We start from the raw sequence: 10,000 nt of genomic DNA, 5'->3' as shown, positions 1-10,000 counted from the left end.
TATATACATACATATGTGTGTATATATAAATATATATGTATATATATATATATATCAATATATATGTATATATATATATATAGATATATACCTATATATATGTATTTATACATATCAATATTATACATTTATATGATTGAATATGAATAAAGGTAATTGAGATAAATAATGTGATAAAATAAAAAATAATTGTGGATGAAAAAATCATAAAAAAAATAAAATAAAGAATAAGCGAATAAATAAGAATATTTGGGATTTTTCTGATAATCATACATAACTTTGAGAGATCGGAATGTTGTGAGAAAAAATTTTTTTCTTGATTTCCCTTTATTGAAAAGTAAATTGGAAATTGTAATATACATATATATATTCATATATATATTCTTATATGTATATATATATATTCATATAGATATATAAACACATACATATATATATATAGATATATATGTATATATATATATATTCATGTATGTCGATATTATATTATACATAATTTTGAAAAATTGGAATGATGTGGAAAAAATTTTTTTTTCCAATTTTCCTTTTTTCAAAAGTAAATTGAAAATTATGATATACATATATATATTCATATATATACATATATATATATTCCTTCATGTTTCTATATATATATATATGTATACTTATATATATATATATATATATATAGTTATATATGTATATATATATATATTGATATATATCCATACTATACATTTATATAATGAAATATGAATGAGGGAAATTGGGGTACATAATGTGATGAAATAAAAAATAATTGTAAATGGAAAAATCGAGAAAAAAAAAAATCGAATAAAAAATAAGCGAATGAATAAAAATATTGAGGATTTTCCTGTTGATTATAAATAATTTAAAAAAAATGGAATGTCGAGGGAAAATTTTTTTTTTTCAATTTTCCGTTTTTTAAAAGTAAATTGAAAGTTATAATATACATATATATATTCATATATATATATATGTATATATTTTCGTATGTTTATGTACACATATATAAATACATATATATATATATACACATATATAGATGTATGTGTATATATATATATTTATACATATCTGTATTATACATTTACATAATGTAATATGAATAAGGGTAATTGAGGTAAATAATGTAATAAAATAAAAAATGATTGTGAATGAAAAAATCATGAAAAAAAAATAAAATGAAAAATAAGCGAATAGATAAAGATATTTGGGATTTTTATAATGATTTTACATAATCTTAAAAAATTGGAATGTCGTGGAAAAAAATTCTTTTTTCAATTTCCCTTTTTTGAGAAGTAAATTGAAAATTATAGAATACAAACATATATATATTTTTATATGTTTGTATTTATATATGTATATATATAAATATATATGTATATATATATATATATATATATATATATATATATATATATATATATATATACAAATATATATGTATATACATAGATATATATGTATATATATAGACATATATGTATATATATATATTCATATATATCTATACTATACATTCATATAATAGAATATGAATGAAGGTAATTGAGGTAAATAATGTGATAAAATGAAAAAGAATTGTGAATGGAAAAATCATAAGAAAAAAAATAAAATAAAATATAAGCAAATGAATGGAAATATTTGGGATTTTTCTGATAATTATACATGATTTCAAAAAATTGGGATATCGTGGAAAAAAATTTTTTTTTTAATTTCCTTTTTTTTAAAAGTGAATTGAAAATTATAATATACATGTATATATACATATATATTCAAATATATATGTATATATCTATTTCAATATGTTCATATATATATATATATACATATTTACACACACACATATATATGTATATATATATATATATATATATATATATATATATATATATATATATATATATATATATATATATATATATATATATATATATATATATATATATATATATATATATATATAGATATATACGTATGTACATATAATTATATATACTTCTATTATACACTCATATGAAAGAATATAAATAAAGGTAATTGAGGTCAATAATGTGATAGAATGAAAAATAATCGTGAATGGGAGAATCATAGAAAAAAAATTAATGAAAAATTGGCGAATGAGTAAAGATATTTGGGATTTTTATAATAATTTGACATAATCTTAAAAAATTGGAATAATGTGGGAAAAATTTTTTTCATCGATTTTCCTTTTTCTGAGAGTGAATTGAAAATTATAATATACATATATATATTCATATATATATATATGTATGTATAAATTTTTACATGTTTATATACATATATATATATATATATACATATCCATATATATATATATTTACACATATATGTACATATATAGATTAATATGTATATATATATTTATACATATCTATATTATGCATTTATATAATGAAATATGAATAAAGGTGATTGAGGTAAATAATGTGATCAAATAAAAAATGATTATGAAAGAAAGAATCATGAGAAAAAAAATAAAATAAAAAACATGCGGAGAAATGAAAATATTTGGAATTTTTCTGATGATTATACATAATTTGAAAAAATTGGAATGTCGTGGGAAAAATTTTTTTTTTAATTTTCCTTCTTTTAAAAGTAAATTGAAAATTATAATATACATGTATATATACATATATAATCATATATATATACATATATATTTTTATATGTTCATATCCACATATATATATATATATATACACATATTTATGTATATATGTATATATGGATATATGCGTCTATATATATATTTATACATGACCATATTATACATTTATATAATGGAACATGAATAAAGGTAATTGAGGTCAATGATGTGATAAAATAAAAAATAATAGTAAATAAAAAATCATGAGAAAAAAAATAAAATAAAAAACAAGCGGAAGAATAAAAATATTTAGGATTTTTCTGATGATGATACATAATTTTAAAAAATTGAAATGTCGTGGAAAAAATTTTTTCTTTAATTTCCCTTTTTTCAAAAGTAAATTGAAAGTTATAATCTACCTATATATATATACACATATATTCATATATATATATATTTTCATATGTTCATGTATATATATATGTATATATAAATGTTTATATATATATATGTCTCTATATATATATATATATATATATATATATATATATATATATATATATATGTATATATACAAATATATATGTATATATATATATTCATATATATCTATACTATACATTTATATAATGGAAAATGAATAAAGGTAGTTGAGGTCAATAATGTGATGAAATAAAAAATAATTGTGAATGAAAAAATCATAAAAAAAAATTACATGAAAAATAAGCAAATGAATGAAAATATCTGGGATTTTTCTAATGATGATACGTAATTTTAAAAAATTGGAATGACGTCGAAAAAAATTTTTTTTTTAATTTCCCTTCGTTTAAAAGTAAATTGAAAATCATAACATACATGTATATATACATATATATTCATATGAATATGTATATTTTTATATGTTCATGTATATAAATATATATAAATATACGCACATATATATATATATATATATATATATATATATAGATATATACGCTTATATATATATTAATATATACTTATATTATACATTCATATAATAGAATATAAATGAAGGTAATTGAGGTGAATCATGTGATAAAATGAAAAATAATTGTGAATGGGAAAATCATAAAAAAAAAAAAATAAAAAATAAGCGAATATATAAAAATATTTGGGATTTTTCTGATGATTATACATAATTTTAGTAAAATGGAGTGTCGTGAAAAATAATTTTTTTTTAATTTCCCTTTTTTTGAAAGTATATTGAAAATTATAATATACATACATATATTCTTATATATATTCATATATATATATATGTATATATTTTGATATATGTATACATATATATATATATATATACAAATATATATGTATATATATATGTAGATATATAGGTATATATATATATTCTTATATATCTATACTATACATTTATATAATGGAATATGAATAAAGGTAATTGAGGTAAATATTGTGATAAAATAAAAAATAATTGTGAATGGAAAAATCATAAAAAAAAAAAATAAAATAAAAAATAAGCGAATAAATGGAAATATTTGGGATTTTTCTGATAATTAAAGATAATTTTAAAAAATCGGAATGAGGTGAAAAAAAATTTTGTTTTTTCATTTTCCCTTTTTTTGGAAGTAAATCGAAACTTATAATATACATGTATATATACATATATATTCATATATATATATATATATATATATATATATATATATATATATATTTATACATATCAATATTATACATTTATATAATGGAATATGAATAAAGGTAATTGAGGCAAATAATGTAATAAATTAAAAATTAATTGTGGATGAAAATATCATGAAGAAAAAATAAATTAAAGAATAAGCGGATAAATAAGAATATTTGGGATTATTCTCATAATAATACATAATTTTGAAAGATCGGAATGATGTGGGAAAAAATTTTTTCTTTAATTTCCCTTTATTTAAAAGTGTATTGAAAATTATAATATACATATATATATTCATATATGTATTCTTATATGTATATATATATATATATATATATTCGTATAGATATATAAACACACACATATATATATATATATATATATATAGATATATATGTATATATATATATTTATATATATCGATAGTATATTATACATAATGTTGAAAAATTGGAATGTTGTGGAAAAAAATTTTGTTTTCAATTTCCCTCTTTTCGAATGTAAATTGAAAATTATAATATACATAAATATATTCATATATATACATACATATATATTTCTTTATGTTTCTATATATATATATATATGTATACATATATATATATATATATATATATATATATATATATATATATATATATATATATATATATAGTTATGTATATATATATATGTATTGATATGTATCTATACTATACATTTATATAACGGAATATGAATAAAGGTAATTGGGGTAAATAATGTGATAAAATGAAAAATAATTGTAAATGGAAAAATCATGAAAAAAAAAATAAAATGAAAAATAAACGAATGAATAAAAATATTGAGGATTTTTCTGATGATTATAAATAATTTAAAAAAAATGGAATGTCGTGGAAAAAATTTTTTCTTTCAATTTCCTTTTTTTTAAAAGTAAATTGAAAGTTATGATATACATATATATATTCATATATATATTCATACATATATATATGTATATATTTTCATATGTTCATGTACATATATATATATATATATATATATACACATATACATACACATATAGAGATACATATGTATATATATATATTTATACATATCTGTATTATACATTAACATAATGTAATATAGATGAGGGTAATTGAGGTAAATAATGTAATATATTGAAAAATAATTGTGAATGGAAAAATCATGAAAAAAAAATAAAATGAAAAATGAGCGAATAAATAATGATATTTGGGATTTTTATAATAATTTTACATAATTTTGAAAAATTGGGATGTTGTGGAAAAAATTTTTTTCTTTAATTTCCCTTTTTCTGAAAGTGAATTAAAAATTATAATATACATATATATTCATATATATATATGTATGTATTTTTATATGTTCATATACATATATATATATACATATATATATATATATATACATACATATATATATATATATATTCACTCATATATATATACATATATAGATATATATGTATATATATATATTTATACATATCTATATTATGCATTTATATAATGGAATATGAATAAAGGTTATTGAGGTAAATAATAAGGTCAAATAAAGAATAATTGTGAATGAAAAAATCATGAGAAAAAAAATAAAATGAAAAACAAGCGAATGAATAAATATATTTAGGATTTTTCTGCTGATTATACATAATTTTAAAAAATTGGAATGTCGTGGTGAAAAATTTTTTTTCATTTCCCTTCTTTTGAAAGTAAATTGAAAATTATAATATACATGTATATATACATATGTATTCATATATATATACATATTTTTATATGTTCATATAAATATATATATATATATATATATTCACATATATATATATATATATATATATATATATATATATATATATATATATATATATATATATATATATATATATATATATATGTATATATATAGATACATACGTATATATATATATTTATACATATCTATATTATAAATTTATATAATGGAATATGAATGGAGGTAGTTGAGGTAAATAATGTCATAAAATAAAAAATAATTGTGAATGAAAAAATCATGAGAAAAAAAATAAAATAAAAAACAAGCGAAGAAATGAAAATATTAGGGATTTTTCTGATGATTATACATAATTTTAAAAAATTGGAATGTCGTGGTAAAAAATTTTACTTTCAATTTCCCTTTTTCTAAAAGTAAATTGAAAATTATAATATACATGTGTATATACATATATATTCATATATATATATATATATATATATATATATATATATATATATTTCAATATGTTCATATATGCATATATATATATATATACACATATATATATCTATATATATATATATATATATATATATATATATATATAGATATATACGTATATATATATATTTACACATATTTGTATTATACATCTATATAATGAAATATGTATAAAGGTAATTGAGGTCGATAATGTGATAAAATAAAAAATACTTGTGAATGAAAAAATCATGAGAAAAATTATATAATAAAAACCAAGCGAATAAATAAAAATATTTGGGATTTTTCTGATAATTATAAATAATTTTAAAAAAATAGAATGTCGTGGAAAAAAATTTTTTATTCAATTTCCCTTTCTTCAGAAGTGAATTGAAAATTATGATGCATATATATATGTATATATTTTTATATGTTTATATACATATATATACATATCTATTTATATATATATATATATATATATATATACACATATATATATACATATATAGATATATATGTGTATATATGTATTTATACATATCTATATTATACATTTATATATTGGAATATGAATAAGGGTAATTGAGGTAAATAATGTGATGAAATAAAAAATAATTGTGAATGGAAAAATCAGAAAAAAAAAACAAAATGAAAAATCACGAATGAATAAAAATATTTGGAATTTTTCTAATAATTATACATAATTTTACAAAATTGGAATGTCGTGGGAAAAAAATTTTTCTCCAATTTCCCTTCCTTTAGAAGTAAATTGAAAATTATAATATACATATATATATATATTTTCATATGTTTATATATATATACATAATGATATATATATATACAAATATATATGTACATACATAGATATATGTGTATATATATATATTCATATATATCTATACTATACATCTATATAATGAAATATGAACAAAGGTAATTGAGGTAAATAATGTGATAGAATAAAAAAATGGTTGCCTGTAAAGTCGGTTTTACGGGCGAAGATTTTACGTGACAACGTCTTTTTCTCGGTAGAATATTTATTGATATGAATATAATTAAATTGCACAATAGGAACAAGGAATTGAATGAAAATCAGAATTGCACAAATTTTAACTATAGAAATATATTTTGTTTACTAAAACATTGTACATGTAAACTTAAACTTAACTAATTTCTATCTGAGTGATTTTGTTGAGGATAGGACGACGATAGGAGAAATATGAAATGAAAGGAAGTGTTTCTGCTGTAATGTGTCTTACGAAAGTCAAGTCGATAGTTGTTCCTTCTAACGTAGTTGACTTAGAAACGTTTGATACGCAATCAAGATTATACGTATTTTTCATGAAATCAAGAAACGAGTTGTCAGGCTTTACGTTTTTGTTAAAATCACCACACAGAAGAATCGGTATACTAGAATCAACTTGCACGAACGGTGGCACGTACTGGCTGTTGTGAATGTACGGACCGAGTCCTTGCCATAGCAACATTCCAATACAACATTCATCAATAGTATGACATAACCTATAAACTCAGTTTCTCAACTTTTGTGTCAATCTAACAATTAATCATTCAATCATAGTTTACGATAATGAAATATCAGTGTACAATTATTTACCTTTATTGTTGTAGTTGTTGTAAATGACGAATCTGAGCACTCCACATTTTCACTACAGACACAGCTGACGATACTTTAACCACACGTGTGAACTTGTATTATGACGCTTTCTTGTTTTTCCAACGCCAAGAACGTTCGAGAAAGACAAAGACAGAGACACAAGCATGCGCCGATTCAATGCGCCTAATTCTCTAGTGCTGCGCGCGCGGCAGACCGATCATAGTTGAGTGGGAGAGAGACGCAAGGCATTCGGCGGGCCTCATCGTAACGTTACCGGGCGTTACACTTTTTCATAAGTGACTCCCAGCCGCAACCTAATTTAAGACGTTGAGACGTCAAAAATAATTGTTAATGAAAAATCACAAAAAAAAATTAAATGAAAAATGAGCCAATAAATGAAAATATTTGGGATTTTTCTGATGATTGGACATGATTTCAAAAAATTGGAATATCGTGAAAAAAAATTTTTTTTTTAATTTCCCTTTTTTTAAAAGTAAATTGGAAATAATAATATACATGTATATATACATATATATTCATATATATATAAATATGTATTTTTATATGTTTATGTATATATATATATATATATATATATACGCACATATATATATATATGCATATATAGATATGTACGTATACATTTATATTTATATATATCTATAGTATACATTTATATAAGGAAATATAAATAAGGGTAATTGAGGTGAATAATGTGATAAAATGAAAAATAATTGTGAATGGAAAAATCATAAAAAAAATGAAATAAAAAACAAGCGAATAAATAAAAATATTTGGGATTTTTCTGATAATTATACATAATTTTAAAAAATTGGAATGTCGTGAAAAAAATTTTTTTTTTCAATTTCCCTTCTTTTAAAAGTAAATTGAAAGTTATAATATACCTATATATATATACATATATATTCATATATATATATTTTCATATGTTCATGTATATATATATGTATATATAAATGTTTATATATATATATGTATATATATATATTAGGGTGATTCAAAAAAAAAAAAATTAATTTTTTTTTTCTTCCAAACAGGCTCAAAAGTTTCTTTTGGATGTAAAAAATTTATTGTGAAAATATGAGCCCTTAATATTAATATTAAGATAGTCCTCATCGCATTTTTGTAATTCCCATAAGAATAACATGGGAAAAGTTATTTTTGCTTCTTCTGATTTTTATACCGTTCATACAACTGATTGACTCATAAATCGCTGTTATAATCTTTATAGAGAATTGAACGCTCTACAAAAAAGGTTTGATAACATTTTTTTATTAGTCCACGCATTCAAAAGTTATTGAAGATCGAAGTTCAATTTTTTTTAAATTTGATCGAATTTAGTGAATTACACCGAAACTGTTGGTTTTGGTGACAAGTTAAGAATCAAATATTTCGTCAAACATAAATTGGAGTTCTAATAAATGTTGACCATTGATTTTTTTTTGTTCAATTCAATAGATATGATGCTTTTAAAGAATTTTTTTGCAGAATTAGAGCTAAAAATTTATTTTTATTAAAGACTCTTTAATGTCTACTTAAATTGAAATCAACATGATTTTTGAACCTAATATAAAGTTTTAGCTCTAATTCTGCAAAAAAATTCTTTAAAAGCATCATATCTATTGAATTGAACAAAAAAAAATCAATGGTCAACATTTATTAGAACTCCAATTTATGTTTCACGAAATATTTGATATTTGATCCTTAACTTAACTAAAGAGTCTTTAATGTCTACTTAAATTGAAATCAACATGATTTTTCAACCTAATATAAATTTTTAGCTCTAATTCTGCAAAAAAATTCTTTAAAAGCATCATATCTATTGAATTGAACAAAAAAAAATCAATGGTTA

The sequence above is a fragment of the Neodiprion fabricii genome, chromosome 7, assembly GCF_021155785.1.
Source record: "Neodiprion fabricii isolate iyNeoFabr1 chromosome 7, iyNeoFabr1.1, whole genome shotgun sequence".
NCBI classification, from domain to species: domain Eukaryota; kingdom Metazoa; phylum Arthropoda; class Insecta; order Hymenoptera; family Diprionidae; genus Neodiprion; species Neodiprion fabricii.
Note: the sequence above shows the minus strand (reverse complement) of the source record.